Below are 26956 nucleotides of genomic sequence, written 5' to 3'. Positions count from 1 at the left end.
TTTCATTGGGGTCCCCGGGCTTAGTCCAATGGTTGGCTCTGAGTATCTACATCTGTCTTAGTCAGATGCTGGCAGAGCCTCTCAGAGGACAGCCATACCAGGCTCCTGTCTGCAAGCACATCTTGGCACCAGTAATATTGTTGAGGTTTAATGTCTAAATGGGATGGATCCCATGGTGGGGCAGTCTCTGGGTGGCCTTTCTCTCAGTCTCTTTTCCATTTTTGTCCCTGCATTTCCTTTAGAAGGAAAATTCTGGGTTAAAATTTTTGAGATGGGTGGGTGGTCCCATATCTCAACTGGGGGCCATGTCTATCTACTGGTCTCTTCAGGTTTTATCTCCCTACTGTTGGATATTTCAGTTAATGTCATCCTCATTGGATCCTGACAGCCTCTTGAATCCCTGGTGTCTAGGACTTTCTAGTGGTTCCCACATTGCCCTCTCCCCACTGCTACGTATTTCTCCTGGCCCTCTGGACTTCTCTCCTGTCTCTTTCCATACCTGATCCCAAACCCCCTTTCCCTCCCCATTCCATATCCCATCCAGTCCCCTCCCTCCCTTTCTGTCTACCCTGATCATTTTGTTCCCCCTTCTAAGTGGAATTGAAGCATCCACATTTTGGCCTTCCTTCTTGTTAAGCTTCACATGGTCTGTGAGTTGTATCATGGTTATTCTGAGCTTTTGGGCTAATATTTTTCTATGACAGGATGCATTTAACATATTTAAAAAACAGTCTAGAATAGAATTTTCCCTGAATAAGTAGAGATGTAAGTCACAAGACAGTCTCTGTTTTCCCTTTTTTTTTTCTGTTCAGATTGTCTTCATGATTATTCTAGACTCATTTGGGGCAAAATTGCATGAAAAATACTTAGTTTGAGGTACACACAAAGTATTTTTGTTTTTTGGGTTTTTTTGTTTGTTTGTTTTTTGTTTTTTGTTTTTGAGACAGGGTTTCTCTGTATAGCCTTGGCTGTCCTGGAACTCACTCTGTAGACCAGGCTGGCCTTGAACTCAGAAATCCGCCTGCCTCTGCCTCCTGAGTGCTGGGATTAAAGGTGTGTGCCACCACGCCCCGCACACATAAAGTTTTAACTTCTTAGCATCATTATGTTTGTTTAAGGCAAAAATTATTTTTATATCGAACTCAATGCATCTCTGATATATCCAAATTATTACAGTATAAAACAGTATAAACAGTATAAAATCAGCAGTGACATATTCAATTCTTTCTGTATACCAGATCTTTAAAACCCAATGAGTATTGAACACTTCCATCTTAATTCAGTTGTTTGGTGCCTACAAATAACCGCCCATTGAACTGCAAGCAAAACTTAGAAGGCAACATATCTAAATTTTTTTCTAAAAATGAAAATATATATTTATATGATAAGGTATCAAGAATTATGAGGACTCAGTGAAAGTCCAAATGAAGCCATTGTATTAGGGCCTATGGAAAAAAACAGAAAAAGAAAAGGTTTGTTCCTATTATAATTCATTGTTTTAAAGACTAGATATAGTTTTATAAAGTGATAACCTAGACAGGTGCATGTACTTGCCTAGTGTATGCAAGGTCATGGGATTGGTCCCCAGTGCTGTAAGAATAGTAATAATAAATAACAAGAAGCATTATACGATAATTAATTTCCCATTAATTACTATAAAATGTCTCTGCTGGACATTGCTTCCAAAGGTGAGCATAGTGATTCATGACTATAAGTCCAAAACTTGGGAGTCTAAGGCAAGAGGGTTAACATAAATTTGAGGCTAGACTAAGCTGTGACTCAAAAGAAAAAAAACTAAAATAAAGATATGGAGAGATAGAATCAATTAAGAATGATTTGCTATGCAATTATGAGGATCAGAGCTCAGGTCCCATCATCCACATAACAACAGGCATTCTGCAAAAAATAGAATATAATATTTTTTTAAAAAATGGACCTCAGAAAAAGCTATATGAATATGGGGTTCTTTTTTTAAAAAAGAATTATCAAAAACTAAAAGAACCGTAGACTAAGAAAGCAACTTACCATGAAACAGTCCTCCAAAATGAAGAGGGAAGGCCACTAAAAAGAAAAACATAGTCACCAGCAGGTAAGTGGGGAAGGCTTATCACGAGCAATTAAACACATTTCAGGAAATCACTGCTTTTAATCGCCCTTGTCGTGTTAAGTTTATTAAACACTAAAAGTTATATTTAGTTAGTACTGGGATGCTAAGGCTGTGACATCATCTCATCAATACAACCTTTTCCTGTAAGCAGTGCATTCTAATGCATATGAGCAGTGCAAATTTTCTCCTATCTTGTAAACCCACATGAAACACAATCCCCAGAACCAGTAGAAAAAAAGGGAGGGAGGGAAGATAGAGGAAAGGAGAGAGAAGGGAATGGGGGTGGAGAGAAACAAACATACTGTTACTCACGTGTTCTGTTTCATCAAAAAACTGTTCTAATAGGGAAAAAGAAGAAACAGATCCAGTGTCAACAGCTGAGAACTGGCTAGGTAAATTATGCTACATTAGACTAATGCTATAGGCATTAGAAATGTCAACCTGGACCATAGGAGGAAACACTGAAGATATAACAATGAAAAAGCTATTGCATACACCCTAATTATAACTGCATATAATGTCTTCGTCTGCGGAAATGAGTGATTTTTTTTCCTTCTCAGCATTTTTCAAATACATTCCTTGCAAAATATTTTTAATCATGCTATTTGCGTTTAAGGAGCATTATATAAAAATAAATATACAAATAGGATTCATCATCCTGTCAGTCATGCAGTAGTGAACACAGAAGCCCAGGCCTGCTTCTTTTGGAGATGAATGGCAGTTTGTTGAGATACTGTGGTTTCATGAAAGCATATAGCATAAGCAGTACACTGTACTTCTGTAGTCTGCCCATCTTCACAAATCACACATTTTCAGTTCCCTTTGATAATACTGGAAGGCAAGACTTAAGAGAGAATTATATATAATGCATAGCCCACAGGACTAGGTCAACACTTTTATGGCAAAATCAGTAATCAACGTGGAAAATTGGCCTCTTTTCTCCTCTCCCTTCTCTCTAATCCCTCACATATCTTCTTCACACTCTGTCTCTTCTTCATCCTCATCTTAGTTATGTTTTTATTGCTGTAATAAAACACCATAACCAGGGCAAATTATAAAAGAAAACATTTCATTTAGCACTCATGGCTCCAGAGGATTAGAATCCATGACCATTACAGCGGGGAGCATGGCAGCAGGCATGCAGGCAGGCATGATGCTGGAGCAGTAGCTGAAAACGTACATCTCAATCCATTAGGAATGGCATAAGATTTTGAAACCTCAGAACCTACCTCGAGTGACATACCTCTTCCAACAAGGACACAATTTGTGATCCTTGACAAACAGTTCTACCAACTAGGGACCAAGCATTCAAATAAATGGGTTTATGGGGACATGGCCATCCATCCTATGATTAATTCAGAGTGTAAGGAGGTGGAGAGATGAGAGTCTCTGTGTGTTACAGGTAGGAACATAAACTGGTGTATTTCCCATGAAAAAAACCTTGGCAATTCCTCAAAAGGTTAAGTATAGAATTCCCAGAACACACAGAACCACTCAGAGGTGTCAGAGAAAGAAAAGACATACATCCCAAGACATATCTCACTGTTGTAAAAACTTATCTTGAGCAGCAATCACAGGAAGAACTAACCAAGAGCCACTTGGCCTGCCTTCCTACATGCACAGAGCCAAACAAGTCTCTCTTTTTCCTGTGGTTTTTATTAGTGTCTATTAATTGAACACATAGTGGGGTTTCACTCTGATAATCTCATATATGCATATAGTGTGTGTCAACTATAGTCCACCTCAATATTCTTGCATTCCTCATTTCCCTGTTTCCCTTCTACTTCTCTTCTCCCTCCCTGACCCCCTTGCCTCAATTCCACATATGAGTGAAAATAAATGACACTTGTCTTTCTAAGTCTGGCTCCTTTTGCTTAACTTGGTAGTCTTTAGTTCTATACATTTTCCTGCAAATATCATAAACTTGTTCTTCTTTAGACTGCAATCACTCTTTGGGGATGAATATCCTTCACATACCAGGGCATCATGACATTTTTGGTTACCAGAGCCGGGCATGGGATGCCATGGGCCTAACATATTCTGAAGTATCCTGGTCATCTGCCAGCTTTTACACCATCTCACCACCTCCAGTCTCTTCGTTAATATTTACAATTTCCACTCCAGTATGGAGACTTTAGTGTGCTATCAGCCCTGCATGTATAAATTGTTATTTGTCTAAAAAAAATACAAAACCATTATGCTTCAGACATTTCCTCAAACTTTACTTGTAATGATTCCCATATACACAGAAATTTAATAATAACCTTTATTATTTTCTCTTGTAAAATGGCTCCTGTACTGTTTAGGATCCTAGATTCAGTAAGGGACACAAATAAGCAACAAAGAGAGAATAAAAGGTGTATCTGTTTTTCTTACAGCTTATGCCCAAATAACTGAAAACAGGTATTCAAAGACATACAGGAGTGTTTGTGGCAATATTATAATAGCCAATGGTTGTAAACACCTGCAATGTTCCTCAACAGATAAATACACAGGTTATTTAGGGAATACCATTCTACCATAAAAAGAGTGAAGGCCTGACATAACCACAGTGCAGACGAACCTGGAACAATATGCTGAGTGAAAGAAAACTGAAAGTCATATATGTTTTTTATATAAAAATAAGAAAACAGATGAATTTGGGGACAGAAGACATAGCGCAGCAGTTAAGATCACTGGCTACTCTTCCAGGGGACTTGAGTTCAATTCCCAGTTCAGTTCACAACTGTCTGTAACTCCAGTCCCAGGGAATCCACCACTTCCATCAGGCTTCTGTAGGCACTGCACACACTGTGAGCATATATGCAGACAAAATACTCATCCACATTAAATTAATCTTTTTCCAACACAATAATTTTATTAATTACTTAGGAACTTCATACAACTCACCTCAGTCACAGTTCCCATTCGTCCTATGACTACCCTCCCACCCTTGTACTCCCCACCTTCCAAAGTACAATTTGTGTTGCCAATCCACTCATTGGAGCATGGTCAAATTCCCAGTGGCTAGCCGCTAAAAGAAAACTTGAGACCTGCCCCACCCACTCCATACCAGAAGCCATCAACTGTGAAAAGCTACACTTCAGTATCTTTATCACAATGTTTTAGGACTCTCTTTAATAACTTCCTATCTGGATTGTTTCTTTTGAGGGTAGAAAGGGAGGTGACCAAGGAAGCCTTCAATCTCTCCCATTCTCAGTTATGAGTCTTTAGTCATTAATACCATTATAAAAGAAGCTTGCTTATCTGTAGCAACATTGACCTCCAATGCATACGGTTTCCAACAGCAGCACAGATCATGGACATCAACCTGGTCCCTGCTAGCAGCACAGATCACAAATATTAACATGCCCCTGTTGGCAGCCTCAATCATGAACATCACCATAGTCTCCAGCTATGGAATAAATCACAGACACTGTGGTGGCACATGGACCATGGATAACAATATTGGCAGCATGGATCACAGACATCAATATGTCCTCTGTGAATTGTCTTTAGAAGGATATTTTTTTAAAAATAGGTAAATAGTTAAGGAAAGCAGAAATACCATTGTCACAGGTTGAGTGGAACACCTGCTTAATGGATAAAGAGAGGCAGGCAGATCTCTATAAATTCAAGGCCAGTGTGATCTACATAGTGAGTTCCAGGCCAGCCAAGTCAACATAGTGAGGCTCTCTCAAACAAAGAGATAATCGCTGGATCACAAGCTAAGGTCATGCAATAATTTTGAGGCTCTAGGAAATACACATGTGTGACCCTGACCTATATAGCTGAAGGACAAGCTGATTGAGAAAGGGGTGATAACAGGAATGAGTCACCATATCTCTTCATAATTATCAAGTTCCTACGGTAGATGGGGGTGGGATAAGTTTAGTGATATAACCCTTGCTTAGAATACCCTGGGTTCTATCTCTAGCTCTATTGGGGGGGGGGGGGATGGAGGAACAGTAACCTGACCAATGATTTCTCCATGCTACATCATCCTGAAGTATCTATACAGAAGCATGAAGCCACAATAGGACTGAAGGAATATCTAGTATCTGTCATGAGAACATCATGACATCATGAGAACATCATGCATCATCCTTGTGAAAAATATGAGTGAGAAACTTCTTCCACTTGTGAAATACTTTGTACTTTCCTGTCAACACTGATGTCATATATGCAATCACCATTCTTGCATAAATGGCCACCTCTATACACACGTTCCATTTATCCATTGATTGTAACAAAGTACCTCCTCAGAATTCAAGGGCAATTGTGAACTTTCCTACTAGCTGTCATCTGAGCAGGTCTCTCTCTATAGGTCAGAAACCACCTGAGTACTCCCATAATCTCCCTTAGTCCTGTGGGGCCAAGACTGTCAAGAAAACTAACTAAAAAAGAAGCTAGTGGTCCAGTACTACAAAGCTCCTTATAGGAGCTTGATTTCTACCTAAAGAGACTAATCTCCAAAATATATTGTGTGTGTCACAAGCAAAGTGGAGTCTTCCTGCTGTCCTGCTGTGATCAAAAGCAGAGCTTAAGAGAGTACTAGCAAGCTGGTAGGCTGTTGTCACACACCTTTAATCCAGCACTGGGAAGCAGAAGAAGGCAAATCTCTGAGTTTGAGGCCAGCTGGGACTATACAGAGAAATCCTGTCTAGAAAAATAAAAAGGGAGGTGGGGTACTGGCAGGGCTGGAAAGATGGCTCTGGGGTACTTGGCTGCTTTTCTAGAGGACTAATGTTCATTTTCTAACACCTATAGGGTAGTTCACAACTGCCCAAAGGTTCAGACATTAGATCCCAGGATCTAATGCCCTCTTCTACACCCTGGGGGCACTAGGCATGCAAGTAATTCACAGACATGCCTGCAAAAACACATGTAAACACATAATATAATTACTATTATTCATTAATATATAAATATAATAATTGATATTTTATTGTTATTACTTTAAGAGGTTTAAGGAAAGAGGAACTAGTTGTGACCCATGTGAGCAGAGGGGCACTGGAGGAAGCTGAGATGGAAGCTGACCCGTCCAGCAGGTCCAGTTATTCGAGGGTCTCGAGGGGACCTTCTCCTAAGAACCAAATGGGGGGAAGGAGAGACGAGAACCAAGTGCAATGAACGACACACGGAAGCAGTCTGATTAGCATCAAGGTCTCACTATATTCAGGAAGGCTCAAGGCTTAAATGCACAAGCAAAAGGGGAAGCACTTCTCAGCAGGAGGAATGGGGCAGTGGAAATGCACAAGCAAAGGAGGAAGTACTTCTCAGCAGGAAGGATGGGGCAGAAGAAATTTTTCTTTTGGCGACTACACAGGGAAGCAGGAACTTGGTGGTATCAGGGTACATCTTGTGGTGAGGACATCCGGCGCTGACTTAGGGCTGGAACAATCTGTGGTTGTTCCCTTTTCTTCTCGGGGGTGGGAGGAGGCCCAATTCAGAGATCAGGACAATTGTGTTGTCTTAATAGCTCCCAACAGGAAGCCATCTTTCTTTTTCATCATGTTATCATCACGCATTCTGCTCCCAGCTCAAGAGCCTCTAAAGGCCTCGGTTTCTGAGAAGGGGAGTCCAGGCTCATTAAAGGCTCTTCAGGCTCTGACTCAGTCCCTACTCCTTCAGGTATGCCTAAGCTCAGTTCCATCCACTTCCCAGCAGTGTCCTCCTAGACACTGCCAGATGAATTCCACTGTCATTCATTCTTCCTGTTTTCTACTAAAGCTTTCTCTTTTGTTTCGGTATTTTCAAATCTCTGCTCTTAGTTCCTAGTCAAGCACTGCTGTCCCTGTTCCTGCCAAAAAGGAACGTTCACTTCCTCTGTACTAGACGAGTATAAACAGGGCAGAAAGTGTCACTTAAAAGTGTCCTTCACTAAAGCCTTTATGCTTTATCCTAGGAGGAACTATCTTGCTGACCTTTGACTCCTCCAGAAGGTCCACACAGACTGGTCAAGCAAAGGCAAGATAATGCTGCCTTAGATGTCATCATGATTGTTGCCAGTCATACTATTTTACTTCTTGCTTCATAATGGGGTTGATACTGTGGCCAAAACTATGTTAGCTTTTCTGTTAAGTTTTACTTAACAAAGCAAAAACGAGATTTCCATCTTTCCCAAAATGTCATATCCGGGAGCATACAGGAGGGAAATCTGTCTGACTAGGACCACAATCTTTAAATGATTGGGCCACAGGAAATTGAACTTTCTGGTGCCCTGAATATTGAAGAAGCAAAAGTACTCAGTGAGAGCAAATGAAATCTCGCCCCTCAAGTGCAATTCTCAGCAAAAGTCAAGGCCTCAGAACACATCAGAGGACTGACAGATACTCATTCAGTCAACTGCTCAGTCAACTCGACTGAATGCTTCCCACATCAGGGCATAGATTGAGCCGGGCTTCATGAGTCTGTAGACCAGGGTACTGTTTCACCAATAGAATGCTCCACTGGAAACCAATGGAAAGTTCAACTGCAGGACATTAATTTCTCTACTACAAATGATATGAGTAATAGCTCAGAGGAGGCAGATGTCACCCTGGACAAAGAGCAGCTGTTGAATGCACAGGTGTGTGTCAAGAAGCATGCTTTTGGTGAGCCAAAATGTGGCCTCCAGGTGGAAATGAACTGAGCAGCTTCAGGTCACAGCAACCCTGAGTACTGACACAGAAGCTTGGGACTGACTGAGGAGCTCAAGCGTGGACTCCAGTGTTGATGCATTTCAAGGACAAAACAGAATTCAGACTGAAGCAGGTTTAAGTATAGCTTTGAAGCTTAAAACTGACTAAACAAATGATGAAAGCATCTGAGGGTTTAAAGCTGGAAAATTCTAAGGCAAAATCTGCATTTAACAAAGGATGGGTTGTACACAACTTGGAGTGGATTGCATTTCTTGTTGCTGTGACCAAATAAGTGACAGGAAGCAATTTGGGGAGAAAATGTTGATTTGGGCTTACTCAGGGAGACATACTCCATCAAAGTCCTGGCTGCTGGAACAGGAGGCTAGCTAGTCACATTGCATCTATAATCAGCAAGCAAGTGAACAAGACATGGCAGAGGAAACCTCAGGTGCTACCCAGCAGTGACACACTTACTCCAGTATGGCCCCACTTCCTAAAGGTTCCACAATCTTTCCAAACAGAGCCATCAGCTAGGGGACGAAGTTTTCAAAATCACAAGCCTATGGGAGACACCACAACACTAGGGGAACTGGAATCAGGATTAACAACTTTTTAATATATATTATTGGGATATAATTTCCAAAGCTAAAATCTAATGAAGGGTACCATACAAGAGGCTTTGACAAATGTAAAAACATATTTAAACATCCTCACCAAAATACAAATTATTTCTACCACCCCCCAAAAAAGTTCTCTTATATCCCTTTATAGTCACTCTTTCCCATCCCCTGACCATAAGCAACTTCTGATCTGCCAAGGATCAGAAGTTTCCCATACTAGAATTCAATGTAAAGGAAACCCAGCAGTATGACCTCTTCTGTCTAACTTTTGTTTAACATAGATTTCAAGATTCATCCATGCCTCTGCTTACTTTGTAACTGAGTGGTATCTATTATTGTATGGCTCTTCCATAGTTTACTTATTCATTCTCCCATTGATAAGACTGGGGTTGTCCACAAAATGGGTATTTAGGTGCTGTGTATATAAATACCTGACAAGAAACACATTACAGAAGAGGCTTTCTTCTTTTATTCTCATTGTTTCAGAAAGCATGATCCAGTGAAGGCAGGAAGGCATGGCACCAGAAGCTCCGTGGTGGCAGGAACATGAGACAGATTCTTGCCCATAGCTCAGAGTACCAGGAAACAAAGACCAGATGAAAAGCAGGGCCAGTCTATACAACCTTTAAGACCCCTAGAGATCCACTTTTCTCCACTAGGCTTTTCCTCCCAAAGGTTCCACAACTCACAAAACAGCTCTACAGCTAGGGACTAGGTATTCCAATGCATGGTTTGTGGGACAGGTTTTACATACAAACTATAGCAACTATACTACAATGATACTGCCTGATGGTTTCCTCAGAACCCAACACCAATGCTTCAGTGTCACACCTACCAGTTTGCAGATCAAGTGTAACAGTAGTGCTTCAAGCTCCAGAGCTGTGGGTCACCTTGCCTTGCTATGTTCCACATGTATCTCACTCCTGTGGCACTAGCATCCCACTACGGACATGTTTCTTTCATGGAGACATCAAAGATAGAAGATCAAAAGCCCAATGACAGAATCTCACTCAGGTCTCCAACTGAATCCCACCCATTAATATCCACCTTGTATGAAGCAGTCACCGGATAAAACTAGGCAAAAGAGGAGTGTATTTTTGTTGAATAACCCAAATTATTATGATAGCCACCAAGAAAGTCCTTCCCTTGGTAAATAAAGAATGGGTCTTCCCTGTCTGGCTATTGTTAGCATATGTACTGTTTGTCTTCTCTGCTCTTTCCCTTAATTTAGACACAGCACTTGTGTTTTTATGACAAAACTCCCATTCACTAATTCCAACAATAGAGCTCTCACTCCTCATCAAAGAAGCTTCTTTTAGCAGTAGATGGAAAAACTATTACAGAAAAGCCTCAACTGGCCAAAATGCACAGAACATCTGACTATAAGGTTATGCAAGTACCGGCAGACATGTGGCTTACATTGAAATACTGCCTGACTAATATTTGAACACCTGTCATGTACACCAAAGGTGTGAAAAGTAAACACGATATATGTACTTTAGGCTAAGAGGAGCTCTCTACAGAAGCTTGCCTTGAGGTTAGTGGCATGATGCACACCTTGAGGTATTACATGTCAAACAGACATGCTAGGACTGGCTGTCAGCAAAGCTTTTCAAGCAGAAGAGCTATTTGACGTTTGTGGCAAAATATACAAAATACAAAATTTAGAGGGTTAGCCATGTAATTCAGTGATGGAGTGTTTACCTGTCATGTGTGAGCTCCCAGGATTGATTCCCCAACCCCCCGTGCTATACCACTGCAGCCATTTTCAGGAAACCCCATAGCATTAAGTAAACACACACATTGTTGTGCAACAATCATTACCATCTCTTCCTGGAACATGCTGTCATGCTAGACTGAAATTCTGTGCCTCTTACATAAAAATCCACATACTGCTTACATTGGTCCTTTGTAACCATGATTTTGTTTTGTTTAGTGTCTCTGGGTTCTACTATTTCAGATACTTCCTATACATAGAATCATAAAAGTACTTGCTTCTCTGTTTGGTGTATTTCACCTACCAAATGTCCTCCAGGTCTGTGCAAGTTGTGGCATGTCATTTTAAGCCTAGTTGAGTCCTGATACAGGGATGTTCCAGTTTCTGTCACCTAGTGTCTTCTTATGTGTACTTGAGTTGCCTCTGCTCAGGTTGTTATGGGCAAGCACTGGGCACATCTCTGCCTCCATTTTCATTGGTAAGTGTGAGCCCAGGCCTCTATCTATTTCATATGCAGCTTTTGACTCCTTTGAGCAATTATCTAGCAACTGAATTACGGGATCATACCCATTTTAATTTATAGAGGACATTTCACTGGAAGAGGAGACTAACTTTTTTTTTTAGATGTTTTCTTCATTTACATTTCAAATGCTATCCCCTTTCCTAGTTTCCTCTCCGAAAATCCCCTATGCCCTCCCCCAACCCACCCACTCCCACTTCCTGGCCCTAGCATTCTCCTATACTGGGGCATAGAATCTTCGCAAGACCAAGGGCCTGTCTCCTGTGAGGCTATTCCAGTGCCTGGCAAATATAGAAGTGGATGCTCACAGTCATCTCTTGGATGGAACACAGGGTCCCAATGAAGGAGCTAGAGAAAGCACCCAAGGAGCTGAAGGGATCTGCAGCCCTATAGGAGGAACAACACTAGGAACTAACCAGTACCCCCAGAGTCTCTAGCTGCATATGAAGACTAACCTTTTAAAGGAGGGCAGTATGCTTTAGTGAGTTCTTCTGCCTGTGCTGTCTCTCTGTGTCTTTCTCTCTGACTCTCTATCACATAGAGAAAGCGCTCTTCCACAGTTTTGTACTAACATTCTACATCAAGGAATAAGGATTTCTGCCTGGGATCACATTTGTCATTGGCATTACTGGAAGGCAAAGATTATATTGAGACTCTACCTTACTAATGTTTGAACACTTGCTATGCAAACCTTAGGTGCCACAGACCAGGCTCAGTCAGCTGTGGGAATTAGGGATTCCGACAGGTGGGCATGGAGTTAGCAAGAATTGATAAACGGACACAAGGGAGTAGTGAATCTGAATGTAATTTTTCACAAAGGGAACACCAGTCTTATGTAATACAGAAAACAAAGGAGTAAGGTGTCACAGTAGGCAAGGTACATTAAAGTATCTGACACAAAACAGAGGAATACCTACAAAGGACTGACAGGAAACAGGTAATGTTTACAGTAAAGATAAAACAGCCCTGCCTAGGATCAGCTAATGTCAGGTAAGAATTTCACACACTAGTCACAATTTATGCTACTCCTTTGAGCCTTGTGAAAACTAGCACCAGGGGTTCTGCTCTAGCAGACCTTATCATAAATAATGCAATACCACAACCCATCTATTTCCTAGGCCTTGGTAAATTCTTGCATATGAGAGTAACTTGGCTGTTCTTTTAAGTATCTGTGGGGAGTCTCCATTTGTCAGAAGAATTCACCAACTTTCTTCTAATATGCAATGTAGTCTGCCATACCTGACTGTAGTGAAGATTCTAAGTATACTTTGCTAAGCTTGCCTTGAGATTTCTAACTCTTATCCAGTAAAATACTGTAAGAAAGCATGCAAGACCCTCCACAATATCGCAGGGACAAATCTGGGGCATTCTAGCTATGGGAATGCCAAGGTTCCAGGAGGCTAAGTTTCCTTGAAACTCTTTGCCTCGTGACTGCTTCCAGGCTTTTAAACCTGTCACACAAGTCACTACTCGAGTGGGTGTAGCAATGATGTATGAAAAATAAATTGGATTATACCCATTGCATTTCTGAAGTGCCCTATGTATAAAAACAGCCAGCGTTGATGTGCTGAAAGAAGTGCTTGCTGGTATACAGGAAGCCCAGCACTACATGAACTCACCCACTCTCTCTTTTCTTCTCTCTGTCATAGAGACTATTTGCAACTTTGCTGATATCTCATAGTGAGGAAGTCAGAGAGAAGGGTTTACCTTAAACATAATAAGAGGTAGACCTTGACCTGAGAGTGTAATAGGGGAAATGTACTTTACTGGCTTGTTATGTTTCTGTGCATCTTTGGGAATCAATGTGGTGGCCCAGTTCCTTCATCTTCGCAGGCAGTCTGCCTGATAATGACTACTTGCAACTTTGCTGACATCAATCTTGACTACTCAAGGGGAGGGGAGGTCCACAGCTAGTTTAATCTGGCCTCAAAGTAAGGAATAAACACTTGGTCACTACTAGGTAGATTTAAAAAAAATCAAATTAGAAGATGTCAATTTCATTTCTACAAAGCTGACTTTAAAGTCTTCAGTACATCATTTAATAAAGCCCCCCCCTCAATTTATGTGTATGTGTGCATGTGTACCACATGTGTATGGGTACTTCAAGAGGCCAGAAGAGGATACTGGATCCCATGTAGCTTGGCCTTGGCAGGAGATGCCTTGGGCAAGAGAAGGCCAGAAGCATGGAGCTGGTGGCTCTGTCTAGCCCCAGTGCAGTAACCTGAGAATACAGGCATGGAGGAACTCCAAATTCTGTCCCAGCATTACTTCTTTGATGCTAACTTTAGATTTCCGTAAGGGCTTTGCAGCCTTCTAAGTCATGTTAAGAGTTGCTTATGATCTAGAAAATAATATGTAGAAGGTGGGAGAGAACAAAATAATGGGTCAACATGTTGGCAATTGATGAAGGAGGTGAGTTGGCCAGGAGCTGATACAATTCTATTTTGAGTATGTTACAATTTCTCCATAAGTCTTTTTTAAAAAGAAATTCCCCAAAGATACAATATCTTCTATGAATTCAAATACCTTTAGAGTCTGTTTTCCAGTGCCACTGGGAAGCTTCCATCTGTCTAGTAACTTGTCACTTTCAAGGGAAAGCCCCTCTCTTTGTGATCGTTGATGTCCCTGCTCCATCCTCATATACACTTTCAACACCCACTCTATTCTAAAACCTTAGGTTTTAGAAGCTTCTTTTAGAACCTACCTTTCATTCTCAGACTCCAGCTATTGAGTGACAACACTCAGAGTTCCATCAGTTGCCTTGCTGGCAACCATGAAAGGCTTCTCACAGTGAGCCAAGCCCCATCTGTGGAACCCTGCAGGAGTCACCCTTACCACCTTAATGCAGAGGAGTTGAAGGTCAAAGGCTGATCTTCTTTCTCCTGTCCTGCAACCTCTTCTCTCATCCCCTCCCCTCCTCCTTCTTAATTTTCAAATAGGGTATAGTGTATCTCTAGCTGTCCTTAAACTGCCTTTATAGCTGAAAATGACCTCAGACAAACCTCTGATCCTCTGCCTCTGCCTCCCGAATGATGATATTGCATGTGCTACCATAGTTGATTTACATCGTGCTGGATATCAAATTCAGGGCTTCTGATATACCAGGCAAGCACACTATGAACTAGTCCACATCCCAGATTCTCTCATTCCATCAGGAGGATTATGCTGTCATATGTGGGATCTCAGGCAGAAGTGAAGGGGCCCAAGATGAAGCCAAAATGAAGGGCTCCAGGTTTGCAAAGCACCGGCAGGTCCTTGTATTCCAAGAGCAGCCCCCTGGGCACAGTCCACACTTAAGACCCTAAGCAAATCTCCTGGTAAGTAGCAGCAATTGTCTCTGATTTCTGACTGAGGGTCCTGCATGACCTTTCGTCCCTGCTGACGTGACATCCCTGTCTTAGTGAACTGTACTCTCTGAGCAAAATAAACTTTTCCTTCCTCAATCAGCCTTTAACACTGAGAAGAAAAGCTAAACAGAGTCACTTCAGGCTCTTTTGAGGGAGTGGTGTTTGGTTGTTTTTTTTGAGACAAGGTTTCTCCATGTAGCACTGGCTGTCCTGGAACTCTCTGTAGACCAGACTGGCATGGGATTCAGAGATTCACCTGCCTCTGCCTTCTGAGTGCTGTGACTAAAGTCATGAACCAACATTCTAGGTGGGGTTTTTCCCCCTCTTTTTTGTGAAGAATATTTTTTTTTATTAAATAGCATTAACTCTTTGGAGGGAAGAATGAACAAATACCTACTCATTCCAAACGGCACCAACAACAGACCAAAAAAATTATTCCATTCAAGCCTAGATGGGTGAGACAATGAGCTAATTGGGTTTACTTACAGGGTGATGGAATTATCTACAGTAGTGGTTCTCAACCTGTGAGTCTTGACACTCTGGAGGCAGAGGATACACATCAGATATCTTGGATATTCGATATTTACATTACAATTCGTAACAGTAGCAAGCTATGAAGTAGCAATGAAAGTGATTTTATGGATGGGCTCACCACAATGTGAGGAAGGTTCACAGCGTAAGGAAGGCTAAGAACCACTGATCTACAGGGAATCCAACAACTTATCTACGGCTATACCAGTTTATACATCCTCAGGGAAAGGCAGGGTCCTGTTAAGACCTCCTTGTCCTCATAAAAAAGGGTTAGTGGGCCCAATGTTTGGTGTAGATAATCACAGGTGCTCTGACAGCAAGACTCCAATACCCATGTGTATTAGTCAGGGTTCTCTAGAGTCACAGAACTTATGGATAATTTCTAAATAGTAAAGGAATTTATTGATGACTTACAGTCGGCAGCCCAATTCCCAACAATGATTCAGTCGCAGCTGTGAATGGAAGTCCAAGGATCTAGCAGTTACTCAGTCTCACGCAGCAAGCAGGCGAAGGAGCAAGAGCAAGAGCTAGACTCCCTTCTTCCAATGTCCTTATATTGTCTCCAGCAGAAGGTGGAGCCCAGATTAAAGGTGTGTTCCACCACACCTTTAATCCCAGATGAAAGGCGTAGCCCAGATTAAGGGTGTGTTCCTTAAACTCGGAGATTCAATCTTCTGGAATCCATAGCCACTATGGCTCAAGATCTTCAAACCAAGATCCAGATAAGGATCTCCAAGCCTCCAGATAAGGGTCACTGGTGAGCCTTCCAATTCCGGATTGTAGTTCATTCCAAATATTGTCAAGTTGACAACCAGGAATAGCCACTACACCATGCTTAGAGAGCAAAGTTTCACAGCACAGAGTTTTAATTTTAGCTTTTAAGCAAAAATAACTCTTTAGAGCTAGATAGCTCAGGTTTTCTTTTGTACAGGAAGAGGATAGAAAGTGAGTTTAGGGAGAGAGAAGGGAAGGTGTCAGAATAAATTGTGGTTCATCATCTCAAATTAGTTGCATATAGACTAATCCAGAAAAGGAAAAAAGAAAGAAAGAAAGAAAGAAAGAAAGAAAGAAAGAAAGAAAGAAAGAAAGAAAGAAAGGAGGAAGGGAGAAAGAAAGAGAGAGAAAAGAAAGACAGAAAGAAAGAACGAGAGAGAGAGAAAGAGAGAAAGAAAGAAAGAAAGAGAAAGAAAGGAGGAAGGGAGAAAGAAAGAGAGAGAAAAGAAAGACAGAAAGAAAGAACGAGAGAGAGAGAAAGAGAGAGAGAAAGAAAGAAAGAAAGGGAAAGAGAGAGAAAGAAAGAAAGAAAGAGAAAGGAAGAGAGAAAGAAAGAGATAAGAAAGAAAAAGAAAGACAGAAAGAACGAGAGAGAGAACGAGAGAAAGAGAGAGAGAAAGAAAGAAAGAAAGAAAGAAAGAAAGAAAGAAAGAAAGAAGGAAGGAAGGAAGGAAGGAAGGAAAGAAAGAAAGAAAGAAAGAAAGAAAGAAAGAAAGAAAGAAAGAAAGAAAGAAAGAAAGAAAGAAAGAAAGAAAGAAAGAAAGAAAGAAAGAAAGAAAGAAAGAAAGAAAGAAAGAAAGAAAGAAAGAAAGAAAGAAACTGTCCAGGGCCAGCCTAACAGCTCTTCCTCTTCACGGGTGCCATCTCGTGTTCTCAAGTGGAAGTGCATTAGAAGAGCGCAACCTTTTCAGATCAGGGTCCTTTTCAGTAAGAATTCCTGAACGCCGGACTGGGAAATGCTTCAGGTCAACACCAAATGCTTGGTCGGGAACAAAAATCCAGAGAAGACAACTCTTCTCTGGAAACACCTGCAGGCCAGTGAGGGCTGTGTCTGCAACAAACGTCCTCCGTCACAAAGAGCTCTTTCACTGGAATTTGGGGAGGGACGGTACAGCCCTTGAATTACTCCCTCTAGTGAAGGAGACAGGAAAATGCCTGAAAATCCTATCCGCGTGTGCCAAGTTAGCTGATAGCCAGGAACACCTTGGGCGAGTTGGAAAGCTTCTCGGAGGAGATTACAGGGAGCTGACGCTTCAGCTTGTGTAGGAGTTTGCCAGGCTGGAAGCGGGCATGGATAAATGATCCAGGCATACGGATGAGGGAGGAAAGCAAACAGAATCTGGGGGGAAAAAAAAACGCCCTGTTTCAAATTGAGTAGAATGTAATCAACAAGCAGGCAGAAAGGGAGCGGGTGGAAGACTGGCAGGACAGGTCACTGAGGGTCATTCAAAGGCTCAGTAAACCCCAGCCTGTGAGCCCTGGGGCTTGAGGCAAGGCAAGTCTATTCTTTAGAAAGAGCCGCCTGGACTCGCTCAGCTCACCTCTGGCATATTTCCAAGCTCATTTGTTTCTGTTTCCTTAATAAACTATCCTTTTTCCTACTGGGAAAAAAAAAAGTGGAAAGACGGGAATGGGAGACAGAGAGGATGGGAGTGGGGAAGAGTGAGAGAGGGAGGGAGAATGGGAAATGAACATGAAAAGAATCTGTCTGCCCGCAGTAACCAGTGGTCCGTGAATGGGGAACCTCAGAAGTAAGTAGGTGAGAGACACAATGGCTCTGGTAAGAAACACTAGAGAGACATGTTAAATGCCAGATAGCCAAGGATCCTGCGGCTTGAGATGCATTCTTTCCAGGGAGCCAAGGCAGTAGGGCCGGAACATTGGCAAGGTGTGGGCTGGAGGTAGGGAGTCATGAATCTTTTTATGGCCCTGCAGTCTTGGAAGAGGTTGAACTCAGTCCTGAAGGGTGGGGGTAAAAGATAGTAAGTAGATGGGCATTGGACAGTCCTAACCCAAATCCTAGATTTTGACTTTAAGCTTCTAACAGTGGACCCTGCAATACCATGAAGAAGTGCCAAGGACTTCTTATAAAAGCCAGGTGCAGATATAACCCAAGCTTGTAAGGGTACTAAGACATTCCACTAAACCCTAGAGGGTCCCCACGCAACTTGTTTTGTCATGCCTGTGAATGAGCCAGTGTATAAAAAGCTGAATAGTAGTTTTCTTTTCCCGTGTTCTACTCCACATCTGAACATCTTGATATCTTCCCTTAGAGGCCTGGAACTTTCTGGATGCCAAAGCAAAAGAGAGTTCCCTGTTTGAGCACACACCAGGATGACACTAGGAACCAGTCAAATAATAAGTGGATAATCATCAAAAGCAATTTTGTCATTATGGGAAGTTTTCAGGGTTTTTGGTTTTTGACAGATTATCAATTAAATATAACAAAACTTCCATTCTTGTTTCCTTATTTAGTTTTTTAAAAAAATCTCACTGCTGATCATAAAAAACAGAATGAGAATTTATGCTAAACCCTAGCAAAAAAATTAAAAACTTTACCCATGGACATATAAGTAAATAAAATATTAATAATGTTTACTGTTCCACCTATCTCATTCAGAGATGTATTTCCAATAAATATGCATTTTATAGTAGAGATATGCTAAGAATAATTGTAATGAATCAAAAATTTTTTATTGTGATTGTGTGTGTGTGTGTGTGTGTGTACAAGTGTACACATATGAGTACCACAGTGCACACATGGAGGTGAGGGTATAAACTGTGGGAGTTAGTTCTCTCCTTCCACCTTTATGTGAATTCTGAGAACAGAGCTCAGATCATCAGGCTTATACTGCAAGAGGTTTTACCTGCTGAGCCTTTGTTCTGGCCCCCAAAGAAATGTTTACCTTAGTGAGTTATTGTAGGAAATGCAGATAGATGCCAGGTATTTCAAGGATTTACTTGTGAGCCCACATCCTCAGAGTGTCAGACCAAACCTCAGGGTGACTCAGACTTGGTGTGACTGGTCAGGGGAAGATGGCAAGGGAAGCAGTGCCAGAGTTCTGAGAAGCCAGCTGCTTGTTTACACTGGACAGAAGCAGCGTGATCCCTGAACTGAATCAGTTATCTTAAGGCAGACAGTCTGCATACAGCAGGTTTTCCCAACTTCCCTGTTCCACCCCAACCTGCCTGCCTCAGGACAGAGAGCAGAGGCTCAGAGCATCAGTGAGTCAGCCCCAGGCACAGGACAGGAGCTATGGTGTTCTCGCCCCCCAGGATGGATTGCCTCTTTCTCCTTATGCCTCCACATTATTGAGGACAGGACTACTACCCTAAACAGATTGTTGTCTTCATTTTGACTCTTCATGGCCTGACAGTTGAGAGTATGGGCTTCTGACTTTTTCCAGTTCCTCTTCCTGCCCTCGGCTTCTCATCCTTAGCCTTTTTACTTCACTTTTCATACTATTCACTCTCCACAGGTAATAGATGAGCCCTTAGTTCAGTCGCTGTTTGGCTTGGGTGGGGTGGGGTGGGGCTCCCTAATCTACAACACTAGGCGAGATCTAGAACCAGGACTATCCATGGGTTCTGTATAGCAACCAACCTACCCTCTGCTGGGATATTACTATGGTTGAGTTTCACATATAGTATTGTGGTAATAATGGGGAAGCCTTGGTGTGTTCAGGACTGTGGGTCTTAGAAAATAAGAAGTTAGGCTTTGTCTAATTAGTTGGCAACATCTACTCTCAAGAGTACTTTTTGTCTGGTTTTTTGGTCTCTTGAAACATCATCTCCTATAGCCTAGCCTAGCCTTGCACTGACTATGCAACTGACAATATCCTTAAACTTCTGCTGCCCCGGCTTCCCCAGGGATGACATACACAGCACAAGATTAGTTTTGATCATTTAAAAGTTTTACTTCCTTTATAAATTCATTATAAATTAGTGTTTGTCCATCTGGCTTTTGCCTCTGTCAAATAATCACTTTGCTAAGTCACCGCCACTGTTGTAGAAAGACCCATGTCTTAGAAACAATGCATCTTCTTATGGGCTTTTTAAGACAGGGTCTTGAGTAGCCCAGCCTGGCTACTTGCTGTATCCCTGAGAATGACCTTGAACTGATCCTGCCATCACCTCTACTTCCTGAGTTCTAAACTTACAGGAATGTACTACCAGTTTCATGAAGTCCTGGGGACCACATCTGGGGCTTTGAGACTGGTGGGTGTATCTTTCTGACTTCTACATTCTCAGTCAGCATCGTTTTTTTCCCCCTGTACTTTGTATGGTTTGTTTGTTTGTTTGTTTGTTTTTTCTGTACTACTATAGAGATATGAGCCTTTTTTCTGGGGTCACTGCTAAACAATAACATGTACCAGGCATCCCTCCCCAAACCAGACTTCGTCCGTGGGTGTGTGCAGTGCTTCCCTCTAACACAAACTAGGATGCACTGGAAGGAAGACACAGAACCTCTCTGACATATCTGCCATCCTTCCAACTGCCTGGTGTACAGTGTGCCTGAGAGGGCTCCTTACACAGTGCAGACTGCCTGGCTCCAGGCTTGTTTTCAGCACCATTACCAAGGCTGGGTCATGGCTGGCAAAGGACCCAACAATTATGGTCATTATCAAGATGAGGCAATCTCACAGGTAAGACAGGTTCCAGCTGCTTCAAAATATAGAAATGTCAGATTGTTTACAGAGGTTTCCCCTAGCTTTGTGATGGCAGTGTCAAACAAGATGACAAATGCCTTTGGCAGTCCAGGTGGCTTTTTTTCATCCCTCCTCCCTCTCCACACCTAACTCTTTATAACTAAGTGCTTGGACTAGCTAGCAATCTTGGGAAACCTCCTCCTATTCAGTAAGAAGATGTAATAAAAACAAAGAAAGGAAAACAAATATCCCTCGAACATGCTGACAGGTGAGCTAATGCAGGAACATGTAACAGGAAGCAGGAAGTTCTATCTCAGTGACCATTTGTCTTTTGGGTACATAAGCCACAGTGCTCCTCCTTCCCAATACTCCTTTGGTATGAGAATGGTTCTCCGGCTTCAGTATGCAGGCTTTTCTCTATACTATGCTCCAAGACAAGAGACAGGCAAGGAACCACTGAAAACAGGACCTCTGTAATAAGGCTCCTTGGTTGTTGGTCCCTGGGTTACAGAGGCGTGGATCCCTTTGTGTCTGCTCCTCTGTCCTGATGGCCTGCCTGGATTTCAGGGTAGAGCTAGTCTGATCTTCCCATGCTGGTGTGCTTCACTGGTACAGAATTCTTTCTGTTTCTTATAGGCTTTCTTTGGCAAACTATGATGTCCAGAACTTATCTCTGCTTTCAGTTTTCACCCTGACTGAATTTAAACAGAAATTTGGAACTGTTACAGTGACCAGCAGGTAAAGGTGCTTGGTGACTGTTAACAGGTGCAAAAGCCCAAGACCCCATACAGTGGAAAGGGAGAATCAACTTTGGCAAGTTGTACTCTAGGCGCCACATGAATGGCATAGTACAAATATACACACACACATACACTAATGAAAAACAAAAAATGGGTCATTTTCACTGTAGTTAATACCACTATCCAGCTGCATGTTGAGATATCATATCCTATCATATTTATGTCTAACCACATTCTTTGCCAATACACTCCATCCCTGTTCTAGAAATCAGGCTATTGGTGTGGAATGGATAAACTAATCTGAAATATTGAGAAAGCCATGTTACTATATGGATCTGGATATGTGAAGCCTGTCGCTGTCATTCCACTCATCCCAGAGGCCCACCACTCATCTGAAGCTACCCATGGATATACACTAGGAAACACCCTCTCAAGTTTCTCAGCCTGGTGTCCAGTAAGCCTATCTAATTGCAGACTCTCTGTGCTTCTGACCTGCTCCACTTAGTTGGAGTTAATTGCTCCCTACTCAATCATGTCACAAGAAAACCCAAGGTGGTATTTACTGTACCCTTCCTAATTTGATGCACTAATGCATTTTGAATAACACTGGGCACAAATGGCTCCTAGGTGGTTCAAAATGAAACTCAGTTGAATATAATCAGCAAAAAGAATATAATTCAAAACTATTAAATTTTTAATTATTGACCACACTTAAAAGTTAAGGATCTTCCATTTAAGATAAATCTTAAAAACATATGAGTTAGGATGGCTTTGGGAGTCTTGCTTAAACCACATCAAACTGACTTCCACTAAAAGTTCAACCAAGTTGTGTCAACTCTTTGACTTAGTAATGTTTTCCGTGGCTCGTTGTTCTCATTTTGAGTCCTTGAGATTTCAGCCCAGTCAAAGTATTTTTTAACCTTAGATCTTTGACGCGAACTTACTAATGATATGCAATCAGTTTCCAGTTCCTAAGGGTCTAGTCTCTCTGTTATCATCAGCAGTATGGCTGCAAACCTTTAGACATGCCTGTTCTGCGATGAAGAAGCAGTCAGATCCCATTTGACACTCTGAAGATGACTAAGCTCAAAAGGTACCCATTTTTCTTATAAGTTAAGAGGTAACAGAGTTGGGGGTGTAGATCACTGGTGTTTGCTTAAACCCCATGAGGCCCTGAGGCCTTGGCACACTCAAAACAAGATAAAAAGTTTTCTTTCCTCCAGTGATCTTTTGAAATATGTTCACCAGGCCCCATGTTTTCAGCTTTTGTAAAGAGAGGCTGGAAACTTAGCTCATTAGGTACAGCACTTACCTAACAAGAACTAACTCCTGAGTTTTATTTCCAACTTCATTAAAAACTGGTTCATTCTTGGCTACCTGTTGATTTTGAGGCCAACCTGGGGCTATAAGAGACCCAATCTCAAAAAAAAAAAAAAAAAAAAAAAAAAAGCTTTAAAAACAAGCAACTTAGCTGGGCGTTGGTTTCAAAGGCCTTTAATCCCAGCACTCGGCAGGCAGAGGCAGGCGGATTTCTGAGTTCGAGGCCAGCCTGGTCTACAGAGTGAGTTCCAGGACAGCCAGGACTACACGGAGAAACTCTGTCTGGAAGGGAAAAAAAAGCAACTTAACCTATTGAAATGGAAATGCAAAATCTATCTGACATCCACTTGCTTCTCCCAGCTTTCAGTCTCAGGTAGTGAGTAATGAGTTGAAAGGTTCCAAGGAGGTATCCCAAGACTGGAGGACAAAACAAAGACAAGGGGACAAAATGTCATTTAAGGGCAGGGCATGCATGGAGCAGGAGGCAGAAGACACAGGGGTGCTATGTCCAGGACTAAGGGAGGGACCTAGCAGGAATAGGAATATTCCTATCCAGAATTCTTTATTTCTGGAGAACAGATATCCAAATTCTCATTTTTTTTTTTTTATCTTTCAAGGGCCTTGGAGTTCATAAAAGAAAGAATGTGTTCACTTTAACAACAGCAACAAAGTCAGCTCATTTCATAATCTGTAAATGAAAACAAAAGAAAAATTGGGGTTCATAAAAATTTAAATATTCACAGGAACCTATCAAAAAGAAAGAAAAAGAAAAGAAACCATAAATGAGATATGGCTGTGAGAACAGAAAATCATGGCACACAAGACGAAGGAGCTGAGCCTGGAATGTATAATGTACTCTTTTTTAAATTTTTTATTAGATATTTTCTTCATTTACATTTACTATCCCCTTTCCTAGTTTCCACTCCTAAAGTCCCCTATACCCTCTCCCCGCCCTGTCCTCAACCCACCCACTCCTGCTTCCTGGCCCTGGCATTCCCCTGTACTGGGGCATATATAATCTTCGCAAGACCAAGGTCCTCTCCTCCCATTGATGGCCAACTAGGCCATCCTCTGCTACATATGCAGCTAGAGACATGAGCTCTGGGGGTACTGGTTAGTTCATATTGTTGTTCCTCCTGTAGGGCTGCAGACCGGTCCCTTTAGCTCCTTGGGTACTTTGTCTAGCGCCTTCATTAGAGGCCCTGTGTTCCATCCAATAGATGACTGTGAGCATCTACTTCTGTATTTTCCAGGTACTGGCATAGCCTCACAAGAGAAAGCTATATCAAGGTCCTGTCAGCAAAATCTTGCTGGCATATGCAATAGTGTCTGGTATGTACTCTTAAAATTCAGTAACAACATAAACCAACTCCTACAAATGGACAAAGAATTTCAATGCCATTTTAAATCCTGTCATGAAATAAGTCAATTTACAAAGCTTACTATCATGAACATACAGGGAAACATTTATTAAAAACGCATGGAAAGGCTACCTGGTGGCAGAATCTAAATACGCAGACACCATCAAGTGCAAAGAAAATGGAGCAACTGGAACTGTCAACTGTAGTGGCAGAAAGTAGAGTGGCATGGTCACTTTTTAAGAATCCAGGGTTTCTCATCAATATAAATATAAAACTCCCCATATAGTTCACAATTCTAGAATTAGCACTGTAGTCAAGGTAAATATGTCTTTCTAAGGAAGTATATTCAAACTTCATAGCAGGTTCACTCACAATAACTCAAAGCTAGAAAGAACCCAAATGCCTTTCAGAGGGGAATGATGGATAAATACCCAAATATCCACAAGTGGAACCCTAATCTATAAGGAAGGAATTACTGAGATAGGAAACAGCATGGGAAACTGTAAAACATTACACCAAGTAAAAGAAGCCAGACACAAAAACAGTCTGTGCCTCATAACCTGATTATGTGAAATTCTTGTGCAGGCAAAGCCAGTCTTAGAAGGGCAGGAAAAAGGAATCAGTGGCTTCCAGGGCTGCAATCTGTAAAGTGCTGCCCTGACAGAGTGGGAGGGGAGTGTTCAGGGGGCAAGAATATCCTTTATCTTCAACCTGCCGGCTTGTGGTTAGAGATGGGGATTTCAACTGCAAAAATCTCATCAAACTGAAAACAACCCAAAAACACCTCATCAGATGGTGCATTTAAAATGGGTGCAAACTTTATCCCAATAAAATTTTTTAAAACAACTATCCCCTTTGCCTTGCAATAGAAAAAAAAATATGTATTTGCATTTTGAGAATGGGATAACTTGGTAACGGAGAGGAAGGGGTTGGGTGTAGCAGACATAGAGTATTTGGGTAGCATATAAAAAGCCTGAATCTGCAGATATTTCCAATTTAGTCTCTGTCCCCCACAAACAGGCAGTATCCCCACCCCATCAGCACCCATCATGACACATTCCACTTGTGAAAACTCATGAATCAGAATGGAAATATCACTGTCACCTGAAGTTCACATCAAGTCCTGGTACTGGACACTTTATGGGTTTGTACAGATACACAGTGACATGTACCTAGACCATTAGGACATCACTCAGAGTGTTTTCACTGCTCTAAAATACCTCTGTACTTCATTCTCTTATCCATCTCTATTTACACCTTAAACCCCCCCTCCCCCCACTGCAGTCATTGATGCGTGATTTCCCTTATCAAAGTTCATGGAGTTGAAATTGCACAACCTGCAGAGTATGCAAAATGGATTCTTTCAATTAGTCACAGTTAAGGTGCCTCATCTTTTCATCAGCTGGTAGAACCTCTTTTTTTAATCGATGAAGTGTCAACTTATCTAGATGTGCTACAGTTATCATTTATCCATTTACTATTGCATTCACCTACGTCTTATTTTTGCTGCTGTGACAAAATATCCCACAAAAGCAACTTAAAGGAGGGCTTATGTTGGCTCTCTTCTCATGAATAAAGTGCATGGAGGTGGGAAAGACCTGATGGTGGGAGTACTAGGGAGCTGGTTTCATTGTCTGCAGTATGGAAGCAAAGAGATAGGAATGTAGACCTCCTAGCATTTTCTCCCCTTAACTTGGTCTGGAAACTGAGCCCATGAAAAGGTACTCTCCATATTCAGAGTGGGTATCCCTTCCTTAATTAAGCACCTTCTTAGAATGCTCAGTGGTATGTCTCCTAGATGATTCTCACTCCCACCAAACAGAAAATGACAATGGACTATCACTTTTATTCAAAGGTATCTTGGCTTTTCTCAAAGCTATGGCCATATGAATAAGGCTGCAAATATTCATGTGCAGATTTTTGTGATTTGTTATTTGGGGATTTGTCTTCTTTTTCCTGATGCTGGGAATCAAAGTCACACCCTCACAAATGGTAGGCAAGCAACCTACTACACCCCAGCCCAATTGTGAAGAGTTTTGTGATGACACAGTTTTTAATCAAGTTGGATAAACATCTAGGGGGATGGGGATTCCCTGTGACTGAATCTAACAATGTTAGTCATCAGACCTGCCTACTCGGAGTCTACAGTAATTCTTCAATTGTGGTTCTAATATTCCTACTTTTGTATTGAATCATATGATAAGTACCTGGTCTTGGAGTGATTGTGGCAATAAATAGAAGAGGCCAGAAAAGAAGAGAATTGAAGATCTAGATGGGATAGCTTGTATTTATATAACTCTGAGAGGACAGTAGCTCTAGACCCAGAAAAGCTTCAAGATGTCTATCAGAATGCAGAAATCAAAAGAACATGACTAAAAACAAGGGGTGAGGCTCAGTGTTTAAGCTGTAACATTCCCCAAGAGTATAATTGTTTGTGCGCACACAGACACACACACAGACACACAGACACACACACACACAGTGTATTCTAAAGAACTTGGAATCAGAGAAAATGGCCATTGGGTCAACAATAATGAAAAAGACGCTCAAACCCAACCCTCTACTTTCCAGGAGCAGAGTAGACAGCTCTCTCCTTTTTCCTTTCTCCCAGGGTTATTAGGAACAGCATCCACCTATAAGATCCAGCTAGCTCTCAGCAGCTGGACTT

The 26956-nt window shown here is 41.7% G+C and overlaps 1 long non-coding RNA gene across 1 annotated transcript in view; it reads right to left on the bottom strand.

Moving 5' to 3' along the window:
* The window catches only part of 2610206C17Rik (RIKEN cDNA 2610206C17 gene), an 86910-nt gene that overhangs the window by 9230 nt on the left and 50724 nt on the right, over window positions 1–26956 (bottom strand). The window contains exons 3-4 of the long non-coding RNA NR_038175.1: window positions 2420–2445; window positions 2026–2061 (exon numbers count right to left, since the gene is read on the bottom strand). This is a non-coding gene — a long non-coding RNA (RIKEN cDNA 2610206C17 gene). The remainder of the gene's footprint in view (window positions 1–2025; window positions 2062–2419; window positions 2446–26956) is intronic.

Source organism: Mus musculus, chromosome 7 (assembly GCF_000001635.26).
Source record: "Mus musculus strain C57BL/6J chromosome 7, GRCm38.p6 C57BL/6J".
In the NCBI taxonomy this organism is placed as follows: Eukaryota; Metazoa; Chordata; class Mammalia; order Rodentia; family Muridae; genus Mus; species Mus musculus.
Note: the sequence above shows the minus strand (reverse complement) of the source record. Positions and strands in the feature narration are given on the sequence as shown.